A 9,978-nucleotide genomic window follows, 5' to 3' on the forward strand; every position below is an offset into this window, starting at 1 on the left:
TCAACTTTTGCTTTATATATTTGAAGGCTATGTTATTAAGCACAATCAAAATTATGAATTGTATCTATTCCTGGTGAACTGAACTGCTATTTATTATGAAGTGCCCGTTTTTATGTCTAGTGAAACTTTTCTGCCTTAGAATCTCTTGGTTAGTGTTTACATGACAATAACTTTTTTTACATGACAATAACTTTTAAATCCTTTTTACTTTAAGTCTTTTGGTACCCTTATAAATTAGATGTATAAGCAGCAAAAAGTTAGGTGCTTTTTAAATCCCATCTGACAAACTTCGCGCTTTCATCAAACCATTTAGTCCCTTCATATTTAAAATAACTACTGATTTATTTGGTTTAAATACACCATCTGTGACTTGTATTACCTGTTCTCTATTCCTTTTACTGTCCTTTCTTACCTCCTTTTGGATTGAGGCTTTTAAAAATAAAAAAATTGAGGCTTTTTTCTCTATTAGTGTGGAAGTTTTTAATTATTTTACTGTTCTTTTGGTGGTTATCTAGAGATTTTCATGTGCACCCTTGTCTTTTCAAATTTCTCATTTAAATGAATACTTTTGCTAGTTTTGAAGCAATGCAAGAACCTTAAAACAGTTTATTTCCATTTACTCATCTCCCAAATTGTGTACTAGTTTATGACTATTTTAACAGATATGTATATATTGCTACATATGTACATGTCCCACAAGACATTATTATTGTTTTATAAGTCACTATTTAATTTACCCATGTATTTATTTTTTCATTCCTCTTCATCAGTTTTCCTATCTCTGTGTTTCCATCTGGGATCATTTACCTGCTGGTTAAAGTAGTACTTCTTGAACTATCTGTGGTGAGGAAACTAGTTTTATTTATTTCCAATGCATCGTAGACCTATACTTTGTAAAATGCCATTGAAAGGAATTTCCAAAAAAAAAAAACCCAAAAAGGCAAAGGTATGTTAAATACAAGCCCCAGTTTTATTATTAGAGTCAACCGATGAAAACAATACATTTTAATAAATGAAATCAGAACAAACAGAACATAGGAAAAAAGAAAAGCATTTTAATACTGTACACAGTGTTCATTGCATGTGCGTGAGCAGACAAATAATACAGAAAGCTGCTTTCACACTCATAACATTCCCCCTTCTAGAATCATAACCAATAAACAGTTATGAATAAAATAGAAATTCCTCAATTTAAACGTCTATATCCACATTTTGAATGAATATCATATATTACTACTTAAAGCTCTTAATTTGATAAAGGATCTTGCTTCTTGTTTATTATCTTATTGAATTTAAGGTGGATTAACAACCACCGACTCTGGCTGATGTATATCCAAGACTTTTTTTTGTTGTTGCTTTTTTGTTTTGCATGGGAATCCAGCCCGGGTCTCCTGCATGGCAGCTAAGAATTCTGCCACTGAGCCACCATGCCACCACCCTCTAATCCTGTTTTTATCTTTGCTTTAATAGTTCTCGTGGTGGACTAACAACGACCTATTGACAGGAATTGAAGAAAAGAGTTCAAAGCAAAATTTTCACAAACTCACGATATTTGTTTATTTTTGTTTGTACAAAACTACTGCATTTACAAAAAATGGCGCGAAAGTGAATTTAATTCTATTGCTAAAGCCGAAAAAGATTCAAGGTCATGCAGATTCAACCACAGATATCCAAGCCTTTCAGAGCCTCCTCTATTTGTCTGTGTCTGAAATTCGTGATCTGTCTCCCACCTTGTGATCTTAAATATCTGTTTTACAAAATCTGAAAGAAATCCAGACCATAGAGGTTCTATTAAATAAGAGCAACATACAGAGCTGTAATTAAGATGAAGGAAGTAAAATCTGAAACATTACAATTGTAACGCTTGGTTACCGGTTGGAATCAGCCCTGCACTGGGTGTTAAGTAACATTGACACAGTTATTTTCAAGGAGATTGCTTTATGTGACTCTAACATGTCCCTTCCCCAGTGCACGGTTAAACTAATCAAAACTCTTTGCTTGTATATTCCCTTAACGATCGCAGCACACACTCCCGCTGCCTGCAAAGCTGTCAGTCTCAAATGAGACTCCGTGGACGAAAGGAAACACGAAGCTGAGGAGTATCATATTAAAGGGAAATTCTGGGAGTTAGAAAGCTGCTGCAATTCAGCCCTTTGAAAAGCCAGCCAGCCTGCTAGCAACAAGGGATGGTTTCCATTGAAGAAGGCCCTGGGTGGTGGCACTCTGGGTCCCTAGTGACATCCATCTCAGCCAGGGCTGCAGTAGGAAGTGGCTTGTTCTTCATTTTTGCTTGAGCTGTATTGTAGTCCCCAGAATCAAAATATTTTTGCCCTTTCTGTCATTGTTTTCTTAAGAAACCTGAACCTGCAGGCATTTGTCCCAGGTGTGCATACCTTGCTCTGAGTTTCGATTCTTCAGCTTTTTTGGTACCAATCACTTGACCTTCCCTCTCCTGCTGCTCCACCGCGGAGGCGGCCGTGGGGATTCCTGCGGCCACAGCGCTCCCTAGAGCCGGGTGCGGCCGGCCGGGTCTGCAGGGCGAGCTTCCGGGTCTCCTCCATGTGGAGCAGAGACGCAGCACTCTCCTGGGACCAAGGTGTGTCTTATCGGTTGTAGATGCTCCCATAACATACATTTATTTATTTTTAACTTTTCTTTTTTTACTGTATAATACAACATTTACACAAAGCAGAGAAAGACGAAAGCAGTGGTTCTCAAAGCCCTCTTCAACAAGCAGTTGCAGGACAGATCCCAGAGTTTGTCATGGGCTACCATACCATTTTCTCTGATTTTTCCTTCTAGCCACTCCAGAATATAGGAGACTTGAAGGAATAAATGTTTTTTTATCGTCACAGTCGACTTTTTTGTTATTTTTTTGTGAAAAATAACATATATACAAAAAAGCAATAAATTTCAACACACATTGCAACGATTAGTTGTAGAGCAGATTTCAGAGTTTGACATGGGTAACAATTCCTCAATTTTAGGTTTTTACTTCTAGCTGCTCTAAGATACTGGAGATTAAGAGAAATATAAATTTAATGGTGCAGCAATCATATTCGTTTGTTAAACTCTATCTTCCCTGTATAACTCCACCATCACCTTTGATCTTTCTATCCCACTGTTTAGGGGTATTTGGGCGATGGCCATTCTAACTCCCATGATATTTATTTCTAACTTGTATCTAAAATGAAGCAAATGGGCGGGCCACAGTGGCTCAGCAGGCAAGAACGCTTGCCTGCCATGCCAGAGGACCCGAGTTCGATTCCCAGTGCCTGCCCGTGTAAATAAAAATAAACAAATAAATAAAATGAAGCAAATGATGCCATATGTCATGGTCAGGTTCATGTGTCAACTTGGCCAAGTGGTGTCTGGTTGGCCAAGGGCCGGCCTGTCTGTTGCTATGAGGATATTTCATAGAATTAAATCATGATCACGTTGGATACATCTACAGCTGATTCCATTTGTAATCAGGCAAGGGGAGTGTCTTCTTTAATGAGTGATACTTAATCTAATCACTGGAAGCCTGCTCTCTTCCTGCTTCAGCCGGCGAACCTTTCCTGTAGAGTTCATCCACACCCTCCACTGGAGTCATCAGCTTCACAGCCTGCCCTGCGGATTTTGGACTCAATGTTCCCAATGTTAAGTGAGACACTTTTGTAAATTTTATATTTATGGATATTTCCTGTAGATTCGGTTTCTCTACAGAACCCTAACTAATACACCATATTTCCAAAATTCATCTTCAATCTTTCGCCAATAGCCAATTCCAACAAATTATCATGTTCGTGTTTAGATGAAAGAAATGGATTCCAGATTTTATATCCTCTTAGCTTTCCAGTTGAAAGTGTTACCACGGTCCTCCTGTGCACAGCTGCTATGCACCTTATACCACCTGTGAGTCACCACACCTATTCGGCACCACCAGACCTGATTCTTATCCTGGTCAGCAAGGCAAGTCCGCTGACATGTCACCTGGATATCTCAGCACTGTGAACTTACTCTTAAAGTTTCAAAAGCTTTCTCTCAACTACACAAAGGTTGCACAGAAAGTTCAGATTGTCCCTTGTCGATAATTATTTGTTAGCTCACAGTCATGTAGGCCAGCAATTACGTAGGGCTGGGCTTAGCTGGCTGGTTCTTCTTTTGGTCCTGCCCTGGGCTCACTCATGTGGCTGTGGTCAGCTGGCAGGTTGGCTGGAATAAGGGTGACTGGGGTGAGTGTCCCTCTAGCAGACCAGCCTAGGTGTATCCACCTGGTGGTGGTCACGGTATTAAAAAAGAACAACAAGACAGAAAGCAGCTGTGTACAAGCACTTTTTTAGCCTCTGTTTGCATAATGTTTGTTAATGTCACATTGACCAAGTCCAGATTTGAGAAGTGGAGAAATGGACTCCACCTTTTGATGGGAGGAGCTGCAAAGCCACACTGCAAAACGGTATACATAGGTGGATGAGAAGAATTTATGGCTATTTCTGTAATTTTTCATTGGGTACCAAATGCAAGGCCAGCACTTACTGTCAGCACCTTGAATGTACCATTGCCTTGTGTTTTAGTTTCCTAGGCTGTTTAAGCAACTACCATGAAATGAATCTGGTTAAGCAATGGGGGGATTTACTCACTTGTTGTTCTGAGGCTGGGAAAAATATCCAAATCAAGGCATCATCAAGGTGATGCTTTCTCCCCAAGATGGGGTGGCTGCTGGCGAGCCTTTGTTCCTCTGTCACATGGCAAGGCACATGACAGCATCTCCTGGTCTCTCCCTTCTCTTCTGGATTACATTTCAGCTTCCTGCTTCTCTCTCTCTCAAGTCTGAATTCATTCTGTTTGTAAAGGACTCCAGTAAAAGGATTAAGACCCATCCTGATTGGAATGGGCCATGCACATCAGAAGGTTCTCCTTACCGGGGAGTTCACACCCTCAGGAATGGATTAGATCTGGGGACATGTTGAGAAACAGAACAGTTGGCTGTCAGTCTAGTTGCATTACTTTAAAAGAAATCTTTAAAGGAAACCCAGCTGGTTTTCATCAGTTTTACTGTCATGTACCTAGGTGTGGTTTTCTTTTCTTTTATCCTTCTTTGGGTTCATATGACTTCTAGAAACTGTAAGGCTGTGTCTTTCATCATTTTTGGAAATTGTTCAACCATTATCCCTTCAGATATTATTTGTGCCCAATTCATCCTCTCCTTTCCTTCTGGGGCTCCAGTTAAATGTGTATCAGACTTTCTCTCTGTATCCCTTATGCCTCTTCACTCATTTCACACTCATTTCAAACTGTCTGCTGCATTTATCAATCTTGTTTTTTATTTCTTTGAATGTGTTGAATATAATTATTTTAAAATCTGTGTCTGATAATTCCATTAGTTGGCATCCCTGTGTCTCTGTTTCCACAAAGTATGTTGTCTTTCCAGTTTTTAAAATAACATTGTTTCTCTTCCCTATGGCCTGGTTATTTTGGCTGGAGCAATGGACATTGTATATGAAAAACACTATAGCAATCATTTGAGGCCTAGAGAAGATTTGCACTTGCTTCTGGCAGGCAGCCGGGGCACTAGAAATCCTGGGTCACCTTAATCCAATTTACGGGGATTGAAATGGTTCCTATCTGGGCTATGTTTCTTAGACGGCATGCTGCAGTCCTTCAGAGGATTGGTCTATCTCCAGTTTACACTTACTCCTCAGCCTTTGGGTTTCCAATCCGAAGCATGGGGGATTTACCTTGGGGAGTCCTGAACTCCAATCTTTGACCACTTGCCTTGTGAGTTTGTCAGCAGCTCTGCTCAGCAAATCAGCCTCTCAGCTGCCTGTTCTGGAATCAGTAGGTAGCCACAAGGGATAAGCAATCTTAAATGCTGAGCTCATTCATCTCTCTCATTTTCTTCCTTCTCCCATATCTTGGCCCCATAATTCTTACTGCCTGTTAACACACTTGGATGCTTTAAACAGATGTTTAATATATTTTGTTGAGCTGGTCTAGTTGTTCTCAGCACTATGTTCTGTCTACTTCCTCCATGATGGAGCTCTAGATTGCCTCCAACTTCCACAGGTACCACCTACCAACCCATGTTGAAAATTTCTTTGTGATATAAATGCAGGAGTAGAATCACCCAATCATAGGCTAGGTAAGCACTTAGTTTGACTAAGTTGACATATTATTCTCCAGCATGGCTGTGTCAATCTATATTCCCATATCCCTATATCCCATATCCGTCATCCCTGCCAGCATTTGGCATTACCTGCTTTTTTAGGTGTGTGATTGTTTTGTTTTGTTTTGCCAATATAATGGTATGCTGTTTTGAATCTGTGATGTACCCCACAAAAGCCATGTCCTTTAATCCTCATTCACTGCTTCTGGGTGGGAGGTTTTCGATTGTTTCCATGGAGATGTGACTCCACCCATTCAGTGGTTCCCTTTAAGAGTGAACCATTCTGGAGAGAACAGACAGATCCCACACAACCAGACACGTTTGGAGATGAAGAAGGAAAACACCCCTGGGGGAGCTTCAGGAAACAATAAGCCTGGAGAGAAGGCTAGAAGACATTGCCATGTTTGCCATGTACCTTTCCAGTTTACAGAGAAACTCTGAACGTCATCGGCTTTCCTTGAGTGAAGGTATCCGCTTATTGATGCCTTAATTAGGACATTTTTATAGACTTGCTTCAACTGGGACATTTCAATTGGCCTTAGAACATGTAAACTTGCAACTTAATAAGTTCCCCTTTTTAAAAGCCATTCCATTTCTGGTATATTGCATTCCAACAGCTTGCAAATTAGAACAAATGGGTATGAAATGTTATCTCACTGTTGTTGTAACTTGCATTTATCTAATAAACAAGAGGTTTTTGCATCACCTTGTATGCTTCTCAGTATTTGGAGTTTTTCCCCAGTAAATTCCCTGTTCATACACCTTTCCCATTTTTCTGTTACAGTATTCTGTAGGTCAGGGTCCAGCCAGGAATACAGAAACTACACAAGGTGTTTCAATAGTGAGAATTTAATAGAGAGAATTGGCCAAACAAGCATCAGGAGACTGAATGTAAAAAGAGGAACTGAGATGAAAATAGAGGTCATAACTGCAGGAAGCAGCTACCACTTTGAAGCCTAGGGGAACAAAAGGAAGTGGTTTGGTTATCAGTACTTAGCAGCTCAGAGGAGGAGCCCTGCAGCTGGAAACCAGGCCTCCTAGGAGAGTGTGTAAATGACTGCGGCTGGTCTTGCAGAAACTTGGAAGAGGTGCTGTATAGACATGGGACTCAGGCTTCTGAGGAGGAGATATCACTTGACTGGTTCTGAGAATGTCAAAATGAGCTGGAGACTGGAAAAAAAACCACCTCTTGTTGTTAGGTGAAGGGTCACCGCAGGGTAGCAGCGACAGGAACAGAAAGCAAACAAGAAGGAGCAACGCTCTTCTCTCCTCCAGCCTTCTACTCTCCTTTTAGTGTCCCTAGTAGTGGAACCTAACAGACAGCCAGATGGCAAGGAATGCGGTTGGAAAGTCCCAGCCCCAGAGTTACAAAACAGAGTATAGAAGCATAGCAGCACCCTGCCCCATCCTGCCAACTTTGGCTTCTCAGCAGCAACACAAAGCCTTTTACCTATATTTGAACTTCCATCAGGAAGGTGGCAACTCTATGTTTCTGCCCAACGAGACGTAAATAACCTTTGTACAAAGATGGAGAGACACGAGGCCCCAGCGGTCTCCAGAATAAACTCAGATTAGTACAGTGTTGTTGAGACTCATTTCTCTTTCAAACAAGCTACAGTCCCATTTGATTATTCTGTGACTTAGAGGCTAAACTGTAAAGTGAACCATCAAAACAAATGTTATATAAACTATAAGTAGGAAGAAGGAGGCAGCAGAAAAGAAGTTAAACACATGCATACACATTCTCAAAATTAGAGTAGTTATTGTAACAGAAGGGCATGGATTTTCTACAAAACCCTGGAGGTCTGCACAATAATTCCATTCTCCATGCTTTAGACCATTGAACTTCTAGAAATTTCACTGAAGTTGCTGGCCCATGAATGTTCATGGGGTATATCTCCCACACTCTGGTTTGCGTGTGTCTTCCTAAGGCATCTAAAGTACTTTCCATCCTTGCTCATAAGATCCAGCCAGGATGATGTCATCAGTGTAGTGTATCAGTATGATGTTGTGTGGATGTGAAGACAATCAAAATCTCTAAGTACTATATTATGTCAGCGAGGGCAAGAGACGGCACAGCCTTTAGGCCATACTATGGAGGTGTACCTTTGGTTCTCCCAGGTAAAGCAAAGTGCTTCTGATGGTCCTTGCAAACTGGTATGGAGTAGAAGTATTTGACAGGTCAAGAACTGTGCACCAGGTGCCAGGGGCTGTGATGACTTGCTCCAGTAAAGATTCTGTATCTGGAACAGCAGGTACAATTGGAGTCACTATCTGATTAAATTGATCTTAATCTACAATTATTCTCCAAGATCCACCCACCTTCTACCCAGGGCCGAATAGATGAGTTCAATGAGGATGTAAGGGAGATCACTGCAATTGCAACTTTCAAGTCTTTGATAGTTGGAAATACAGTGTGTTACTTTTTTTTATTAATTAAAGAAAAAAAAGAAATTAACACAACATTTAGAAATCATTCCATTCTACATATGCAATCAGTAATTCTTAACATCATCACATAGATGCATGATCATCATTTCTTAGTACATTTGCATCGATTTGTGCTATCCATTTTTGAGTTTTTGTATCTAGTCCTGTTGCACAGTCTGTATCCCTTCAGCTCCAATTACCCATTATCTTACCCTGTTTCTAACTCCTGCTGGTCTCTGTTACCAATGACATATTCCAGGTTTATTCTCTAATGTCGGTTCACATCAGTGGGACCATACAGTATTTGTCCTTTAGTTTTTGGCTAGTCTCAGTCAGCATAATGTTCTCTAGGTCCATCCATGTTATTACATGCTTCATAAGTTTATCCTGTCTTAAAGCTGCATAATATTCCATCGTATGTATATACCACAGTTTGTTTAGCCATTCTTCTGTTGATGGACATTTTGGCTGTTTCCATCTCTTTGCAATTATAAATATGCTGCTATAAACATTGCTGTGCAAATGTCCGTTTGTGTCTTTGTCCTTAAGTCCTTTGAGTAGATACCTAGCAATGGTATTGCTGGGTCGTATGGCAATTCTATATTCAGTTTTTTGAGGAACCGCCTAACTGCCTTCCACAGTGGTTGCACCATTTGACATTCCCACCAACAGTGGATTAAGTGTGCCTCTTTCTCCGCATCCTCTCCAGCACTTGTCATTTTCTGTTTTGTTGATAATGGCCATTCTGGTGGGTGTGAGATGATATCTCATTGTGGTTTTGATTTGCATTTCTCTAACGGCCAGGGACATTGAGCATCTCTTCATGTGCCTTTTGGCCATTTGTATTTCCTCTTCTAAGAGGTGTCTGTTCAAGTCTTTTTCCCATTTTGTAAGTGGGTTGGCTGTCTTTTTGTTGTTGTTGAGTTGAACAATCTCTTTATAAATTCTGGATACTAGACCTTTATCTGATATGTCATTTCCAAATATTGTCTCCCATTGTGTAGGCTGTCTTTCTACTTTCTCGATGAAGTTCTTTGATGCACAAAAGTGTTTAATTTTGAGGAGCTCCCATTTCTTTCTTTCTTTCTTTCTTCAGTGCTCTTGCTTTAGGTTTAAGGTCCATAAAACCGCCTCCAATTGTAAGTTTCATAAAATATCTCCCTACATTTTCCTCTAACTGTTTTATGGTCTTAGATCTAATGTTTAGATCTTTGATCCATTTTGAGTTAACTTTTGTATAGGGTGTGAGATACGGGTCCTCTTTCATTCTTTTGCATATGGATATCCAGTTCTCTAGGCACCATTTATTGAAGAGACTGTTCTGTCCCAGGTGAGTTGGCTTGACTGCCTTATCAAAGATCAAATGTCCATAGATGAGAGGGTCTATATCTGAGCACTCT

At 40.2% G+C, this 9,978-nt stretch overlaps 1 pseudogene; it reads right to left on the minus strand.

Annotated features, from left to right (window-relative positions):
- Positions 1-2,145: 2,145 nt before the first annotated feature.
- LOC143671662 (cAMP-regulated phosphoprotein 19 pseudogene) lies at positions 2,146-2,626 on the minus strand (annotated as a pseudogene).
- Between the last annotated feature and the right edge of the window lie 7,352 nt (positions 2,627-9,978).

This window comes from Tamandua tetradactyla, chromosome X, assembly GCF_023851605.1.
Source record: "Tamandua tetradactyla isolate mTamTet1 chromosome X, mTamTet1.pri, whole genome shotgun sequence".
Classification (NCBI taxonomy): Eukaryota; Metazoa; Chordata; class Mammalia; order Pilosa; family Myrmecophagidae; genus Tamandua; species Tamandua tetradactyla.